Source organism: Arachis ipaensis, chromosome B3 (genome assembly GCF_059453495.1).
Source record: "Arachis ipaensis isolate K30076 ecotype BB chromosome B3, ASM5945349v1, whole genome shotgun sequence".
NCBI lineage: Eukaryota > Viridiplantae > Streptophyta > Magnoliopsida > Fabales > Fabaceae > Arachis > Arachis ipaensis.
Window position 1 is genome coordinate 64,666,927 of NC_142438.1, and position 8,653 is coordinate 64,675,579.

At 40.4% G+C, this 8,653-nt stretch overlaps 1 non-coding gene across 1 annotated transcript; it reads right to left on the reverse strand.

Annotated features, from left to right (window-relative positions):
- Positions 1 to 1,144: 1,144 nt before the first annotated feature.
- Positions 1,145 to 1,252, reverse strand: LOC148570921 (small nucleolar RNA R71). The gene has a single exon (XR_015880479.1). It is a non-coding gene; the product is annotated as a small nucleolar RNA R71 (small nucleolar RNA).
- Positions 1,253 to 8,653: the final 7,401 nt, after the last annotated feature.

An 8,653-nucleotide genomic window follows, 5' to 3' on the forward strand; every position in this document is an offset into this window, starting at 1 on the left:
TGATTTCTTGTGAATCAAGTCATTAATTGTGATTTTAAAAATCAAATCTTTTTCAAAACTAATTTCAATCATATCTTTTCAAAAATATCTCTTTATCTTATCTTTTTCAAAATTTGATTTTAAAATATCCTTTCTAACTTCTTATCTTTTCAAAATTAATTTTCAAATTTGTTTCAACTAACTAACTAACTTTTTGTTTGTTTCTTATCTTTTTCAAAACTACCTAACTAACTCCCTCTCTCTCTAATTTTCGAAAATATCTTCCCTCTTTTTCAAAATTTCTTTTTAATTAACTAATTATTTTAACTTTTGATTTTAAAATTTCAAAAATCACTAACCTTTTTCAAAAACTATTTTCGAAAACCACTAACTCTTTTTCAAAAAATTATTTTCAAAAATTCACTTCCCCCTCTCATCTTCTTCTATTTGTTTATTTATTTACCAACATCTCTTCCTCACTCACCAAAAATCCGAACCCCCTCTCTCTCTCTGAGTTCAGATTTTCTCTTCTTCTTTTCTTCTATTCACACAGGGACCTCTATACTGTGGTAAAAAGGATCCCTATTATTATTATTATTATTATTATTATTATTCTGTCCCTCTTTTTCATATGAGCAGGAGCAAAGACAAGAATATTCTTGTTGAAGCAGATCCAGAACCTGAAAGGACTCTGAAAAGGAAACTAAGAGAAGCTAAAATACAACAGTCCAGAGACAACCTTTCAGAAATTTTCGAACAAGAAGAAGAGATGGCAGCCGAAAATAATAATAATGCAAGGAGAATGCTTGGTGACTTTACTGCACCTAATTCCAATTTACATGGAAGAAGCATCTCCATTCCTGCCATTGGAGCAAACAATTTTGAGCTGAAACCTCAATTAGTTTCTCTGATGCAGCAGAACTGCAAGTTTCATGGACTTCCATCTGAAGATCCTTTTCAGTTATTAACTGAATTCTTGCAGATATGTGATACTGTAAAGACTAATGGAGTAGATCCTGAAGTCTACAGGCTCATGCTTTTCCCTTTTGCTGTGAGAGACAGAGCTAGAATATGGTTGGACTCTCAACCTAAGGATAGCCTGAACTCTTGGGATAAGCTGGTCAAGGCTTTCTTAGCCAAGTTCTTTCCTCCTCAAAAGCTGAGTAAGCTTAGAGTGGATGTTCAGACCTTCAGACAGAAAGAAGGTGAATCCCTCTATGAAGCCTGGGAGAGATACAAAGGACTGACCAAAAAGTGTCCTTCTGACATGCTTTCAGAATGGACCATCCTGGATATATTCTATGATGCTCTGTCTGAATTAGCTAAAATGTCATTGGATACTTCTACAGGTGGATCCATTCACTTAAAGAAAATGCCTGCAGAAGCTCAAGAACTCATTGACATGGTTGCTAATAACCAGTTCATGTACACTTCTGAAAGGAATCCTGTGAATAATGGGACGCCTATGAAGAAGGGAGTTGTTGAAATTGATACTTTGAATGCTATATTGGCTCAGAATAAAATATTAACTCAGCAAGTCAATATGATTTCTCAGAGTCTGAATGGAATGCAAGCTGCATCCAACAGTACTCAAGAGGCATCTTCTGAAGAAGAAGCTTATGATCCTGAAAACCCTACAATAGCAGAGGTAAATTATATGGGTGAACCTTATGGAAACACCTATAACCCATCATGGAGAAATCATCCAAATTTCTCATGGAAGGATCAAAAGCCTCAACAAGGCTTTAATAATGGTGGAAGAAATAGGTTTAACAATAGTAAACCTTTTTCATCATCCACTCAGCAACAGACAGAGAACTCTGAACAAAATACCTCTAATTTAGCAAACTTAGTCTCTGATCTATCTAAGGCCACTGTGAGTTTCATGAATGAAACAAGGTCATCCATTAGAAATTTGGAGGCACAAGTGGGCCAGCTGAGTAAAAGGGTCACTGAAATCCCTCCTAGTACTCTCCCAAGCAATACAGAAGAGAATCCAAAAGGAGAGTGCAAGGCCATTGAATTAATTACCATGGCCGAACCTGTAAGGGAGGGAGAGGACGTGAATCCCAAGGAGGAAGACCTCCTGGGATGTCCAGTGATCAATAAGGAGTTTCCCTCTGAGGAACCAAAGGAATCTGAGACTCATTTAGAGACCATAGAGATTCCATTGAACCTCCTTATGCCATTCATGAGCTCTGATGAGTATTCCTCTTCTAAAGAAAATGAGGATGTTACTGAAGGGCAAACTGCCAAGTTTCTTGGTGCAATCATGAAGCTGAATGCCAAATTATTTGGTATTGAAACTTGGGAAGATGAACCTCCCTTATTCACCAATGAACTAAGTGATCTGGATCAACTGATATTGCCTCAGAAGAAACAGGATCCTGGAAAGTTCGTAATACCTTGTACCATAGGCAACATGATCTTTGAAAAGGCTCTGTGTGACCTTGGTTCAGGAATAAACCTCATGCCCCTCTCTGTAATAGAGAAACTGGGAATCTATGGGGTACAAGCTGCTAAAATCTCATTAGAGATGGCAGACAATTCAAGAAAACAGGCTTATGGACAAGTAAAGGACGTGTTAGTAAAGGTTGAAGGCCTTTACATCCCTGCTGATTTCATAGTCCTAGATACTGGGAAGGATGAGGATGAATTCATCATCCTTAGAAGACCCTTCCTAGCCACAGCAAGAGCTGTGATTGATGTGGACAGAGGAGAATTGATCCTTCAATTAAATGAGGACAACCTTGCGTTTAAAACTCAAGGATATCTCTCTGTACCCATGGAGAGGAAGCACAGTAAGCTTCTCTCATTGCAGAGTCAACCAGAGCCCCCACAGTCAAACTCTAATTTTGGTGTTGGGAGGCCACAACCAAACTCTGAGTTTGGTGTTGAACTCCCATATCCAAACTCTAAGTTTGGTGTTGGAGAGTCTCAACAATGCTCTGAACATCTGTGAGGCTCCATGAGAGCCTGCTGTCAAGCTATTGACATTAAAGAAGCGCTTGTTGGGAGGCAACCCAATTTTTATCTAATTTCTATTTTTATTGTTTTTCATGTTTTATTAGGTTCATGATCATGTGGAGTCACAAAATAAATATAAAAATTGAAAACGGAATCAAAAACAGCAGAAGAAAAATCACACCCTGGAGGAAGACCTTACTGCGTTTAAACGCCAGTAAGAAGCATCTGGCTGGCGTTCAACACCAGAACAGAGCATGGTTCTGGCGCTGAACGCCCAAAATGGGCAGCATCTGGGCGTTTGAACGCCAGAATTGCACCCTGGAGAAGAGCTGGCGCTGAACGCCCAGAACAAGCATGGTTCTGGCGTTCAACACCAGAAATGGGCAACAAATGGGCGTTCAACACCCAGAACAAGCACCAATCTGGTGCTGAATGCCCAGAGTTGTGTGCAAGGGCATTTTGCATGCCCAATTTGGTGCAAGGTTGTAAATCCTTGAACACCTCAGGATCTGTGGACCCCATAGGATCACCTCAGGATCTGTGGACCCCACAGGATCCCCACCTACCTCCACTCACTTCTTCTCACCCCTCTTTCACACAATCCCATAAACACTCTTCCCCAAAACTCTTCACCAATCACCTCAATCTCTCTTCCCTATCCTCACCACTCACATCCATCCACTCTTCCCCATAAACCTACCTCATAAACACCACCTACCTTCAAAATTCAAAATCAATTTCCTACCCAAACCCACCCTACATGGCCGAAACCTTACCCCCCCTCCCTTCCCTATATATAGCCCTCCATTATTCTTCAAATTCACACAACACAACCCTCTCTTCCCCTTCTTGACCGAAACACATCTCCCTCTCCCTCTCCTCTATTTCTTCTTCTTCTTCATCTATTCTTTCTTTTTTTGCTCGAGGGCGAGCAAAAATTCTAAGTTTGGTGTGGTAAAAGCATAAGCTTTTTTTTTTCCCATTACCATTGATGGCACCTAAGACCGGAGAATCCTCTAGAAAAGGGAAAGGGAAGACAAAAGCTTCCACCTCCGAGTCATGGGAGATGGAAAGATTCATCTCCAAAGCTCATCAAGACCACTTCTATGATGTTGTGGCCAAGAAGAAGGTGATCCCTGAGGTCCCTTTCAAGCTCAAGAAGAATGAGTATCTGGAGATCCGACATGAAATCCAAAGAAGAGGTTGGGAAGTTCTAACAAAACCCATCCAACAAGTCGGCATCCTAATGGTTCAAGAGTTCTATGCCAATGCATGGATCACTAGGAACCATGATCAAAGTAAGAACCCGGACCCAAAGAATTATCTCACCATGGTTCGGGGGAAATACTTAGATTTTAGTCCGGAAAATGTGAGGTTGGCGTTTAACTTGCCTATGATGCAAGGAGATGCACGCCCCTACACTAGAAGGGTCAACTTTAATCAAAGGTTGGACCAAGTCCTCATGGACATATGTGTGGAAGGAGCTCAATGGAAGATTGACTCCAAAGGCAAGCCGGTTCAACTAAGAAGACTGGACCTCAAGCCTGTAGCTAGAGGATGGTTAGAGTTCATTCAACGCTCCATCATCCCCACTAGCAACCGATCTGAAGTTACTGTGGATCGGGCCATCATGATTCATAGCATCATGATTGGAGAGGAAGTAGAAGTTCATGAAGTCATCTCCCTTGAACTCTACAAAATAGCCGAAAAGCCCTCTCCCATGGCAAGGCTAGCTTTTCCTCATCTTATTTGCCATCTATGTTACTCAGCTGGAGCTTCCATAGAAGGAGACATTCCCATTGAGGAAGAAAATCCCATCACTAAGAAAAGGATGGAGCAAGCAAGAGAGCCCATTCATGGATCTCAAGAGACGCATGAAGCTCATCACCATGAGATCCCGGAAATGCCTCAAATGCATTTTCCTCCACAAAACTATTGGGAGCAAATCAACACCTCCCTAGGAGAATTAAGTTCCAGCATGGGACAATTAAGGGTGGAACATCAAGAGCACTCCATCATCCTTCATGAAATTAGAGAAGATCAAAAAGCAATGAGAGAGGAGCAACAAAGACAAGGAAGAGATATAGAAGAGCTCAAGGACATCATTGGTTCCTCAAGAAGGAAACGCCACCATCACTAAGGTGGACTCATTCCTTGTTCTTACATTCTCTGTTTTTCGTTTTCTATGTTTGTGTCTTATTACATGATCATTAGTAGTTAGTAACTATGTCTTAAAGTTATGAATGTCCTATGAATCCATCACCTCTCTTAAATGAAAACTGTTTTAATTCAAAAGAACAAGAAGTACATGAGTTTCGAATTTATCCTTGAACTTAGTTTAATTATATTGATGTGGTGACAATGCTTCTTGTTTTCTGAATGTATGCTTGAACAGTGCATATGTCCTTTGAAGTTGTTGTTCATGAATGTTAAATATGTTGGCTCTTGAAAGAATGATGACAAGGAGACATGTTATTTGATAATCTGAAAAATCATAAAAATGATTCTTGAAGCAAGAAAAAGCAGCAAAGAACAAAGCTTGCAGAAAAAAACAGAAAAAAAATAGGCAAAAAAAATAGAAAGAAAAAGAAAAAGCAAGCAGAAAAAGCCAAAAGCTCTTAAAACCAAAAGGCAAGAGCAAAAATCCAATAACCCTTAAAACCAAAAGGCAAGGGCAAATAAAAAGGATCCCAAGGCTTTGAGCATCAGTGGATAGGAGGGCCTCAAGGAATAACATCCTGGCCTAAGCGGCTAAACCAAGCTGTCCCTAACCATGTGCTTGTGGCGTGAAGGTGTCAAGTGAAAACTTGAGACTGAGCGGTTAAAGTCAAGGTCCAAAGCAAAAAAAGAGTGTGCTTAAGAACCCTGGACACCTCTAATTAGGGACTTTAGCAAAGCTGAGTCACAATCTGAAAAAGTTCACCCAATTATGTGTCTGTGGCATTTATGTATCCGGTGGTAATACTGGAAAACAAAGTGCTTAGGGCCACGGCCAAGACTCATAAAATAGCTGTGTTCAAGAATCATCATACTGAACTAGGAGAATCAATAACACTATCTGAACTCTGAGTTCCTATAGAAGTCAATCATTCAGAACTTCAATGGATAAAGTGGGATGCCAAAACTATTCAAGAGGCAAAAAGCTACAAGTCCCTCTCATCTGATTGGAGCTATGTTTCATTGATAGTTTGGAATTTATAGTATATTCTCTTCTTTTTATCCTATTTGATTTTCAGTTGCTTGGGGACAAGCAACAATTTAAGTTTGGTGTTGTGATGAGCGGATAATTTATACGCTTTTTGGCATTGTTTTTAGTATGTTTTTAGTAGAATCTAGTTACTTTTAGGGATGTTTTCATTAGTTTTTATGTTAAATTCATATTTCTGGACTTTACTATGAGTTTGTGTGTTTTTCTTTGATTTCAGGTATTCTTTGGCTGAAATTGAGGGACTTGAGCAAAAATCAGATTCAGAGGTAAAAGAAGGACTGCTGATGCTGTTGGATTCTGACCTCCCTGCACTCAAAGTGGATTTTCTGGAGCTACAGAACTCAAAATGGTGCGTTTCCAATTGCGTTGGAAAGTAGACATACAGGGCTTTCCAGCAATGTATAATAGTCGATACTTTGGCCGAGTTTCGATGATGTAAAAGGGCGTTGAACGTCAGTTCTACGCTACTGTCTGGAGTTAAACGCCAGAAACAAGTCACAAACCAGAGTTGAACGCCAGAAATACATTACAACCTGGCGTTCAACTCCAGAAAGAGCCTCTGCACGTGTAACATTCAAGCTCAGCCCAAGCACACACCAAGTGGGCCCCGAAAGTGGATTTATGCATCAATTACTTACTTCTGTAAACCCTAGTAACTAGTTTATTATAAATAGGACTTTTTACTATTGTATTAGACATCTTTGGATTATATTTTGATCTATTGATCATGTTTTAGGGGCTGGCCATTCGGCCAAGCCTGGACCTTTTACTTATGTATTTTCAACGGTAGAGTTTCTACACTCCATAGATTAAGGTGTGGAGCTCTGCTGTTCCTCAAAGATTAATGCAAAGTACTACTGTTTTTCTATTCAATTCAACTTATTCCGCTTCTAAGATATTCATTCGCACTTCAACCTGAATGTGATGAACGTGACAATCATCATCATTCCTTATGAACGTGTGCCTGACAACCACTTCCGCTCTACCTTAGATTGAATGAGTATCTCTTAGATCTCTTAATCAGAATCTTCGTGGTGTAAGCTAGATTGATGGCGGCATTCATGAGAATCCGGAAAGTCTAAACCTTGTCTGTGGTATTCCGAGTAGGATTCAGGGATTGAATGACTGTGACGAGCTTCAAACTCGCGAGTACTGGGCGTAGTGACAGACGCAAAAGGAGGGTGAATCCTATTCCAGTATGATCGAGAACCTCAGATGATTAGCCGTGCTGTGACAGAGCATTTGGACCATTTTCACAAGAGGATAGGATGCAGCCATTGGCAAGGGTGACGCCTCCAGACGATTAGCCATGCAGTGATAGCGCATCGGACCATTTTCCAGAGAGGATCAAAAGTAGCCATTGACAGCGGTGATGTCCTTACATAAAGCCAGCCATAGAAAGGAGTAAGACTGATTGGATGAAGACAACAGGAAAGCAGAGGTTTAGAGGGACGAAAGCATCTCCATACATTTATCTGAAATTCTCACCAAGGATTTACATAAGTATTTCTATCCCTATTTTATTTTTGATATTCGAAAACTCCATAACCATTCTATATCCGCCTGACTGAGATTTACAAGATGACCATATCTTGCTTCATACCAACAATCTCCGTGGGATCGACCCTTACTCGCGTAAGGTTTACTACTTGGACGACCCAGTGCACTTGCTGGTTAGTTGTGCGAAGTTGTGATAAAAAGTTGAGATTACAATTGAGCGTACCATGTTGATGGCGCCATTGATGATCACAATTTCGTGCACCATTACCCGATCTCAGACAGCCCCTGGGTCAGCCCCGTGCATGTTGTGCCAAAAAAGGGAGGAATCACTGTAGTCCCCAATAAGAAGAACGAACTGATCCCCACCAGGACCGTCACAGGATGGCGGATGTGCATAGACTACAGAAAACTGAATGAAGCTACAAGAAAAGATCATTTCCCCCTTCCATTCGTGGATCAGATACTGGAAAGACTTGTAGGACACGCATATTACTGTTTTCTCGATGGTTATTCAGGATACAATCAAATAGTGGTTGATCCGAGAGACCAAGAGAAAACCTCATTCACATGCCCATATGGAGTGTTTGCCTACAGGCGCATGCCATTTGGGCTATGTAATGCACCTGCGACTTTCCAACGCTGCATGCTTTCTATCTTCTCAGATATGATAGAGAAATTCATTGAAGTTTTTATGGATGATTTCTCGGTATTTGGAGATTCCTTCCCTAGTTGCCTAAATCACCTGGCCCTGGTATTAAAAAGATGTCAAGAAACTAATTTGGTCTTGAACTGGGAGAAATGTCACTTTATGGTGATAGAAGGAATAGTTCTTGGTCATAAGATTTCTAACCAAGGCATTGAAGTGGACAGAGCCAAGGTGGAACTCATTGAAAAATTACCTCCACCAAGTGATGTCAAGGCAATTAGGAGTTTTCTAGGGCATGCTGGCTTTTACAGAAGGTTTATTAAAGATTTTTCAAAGATAGCCAAGCCCTTAAG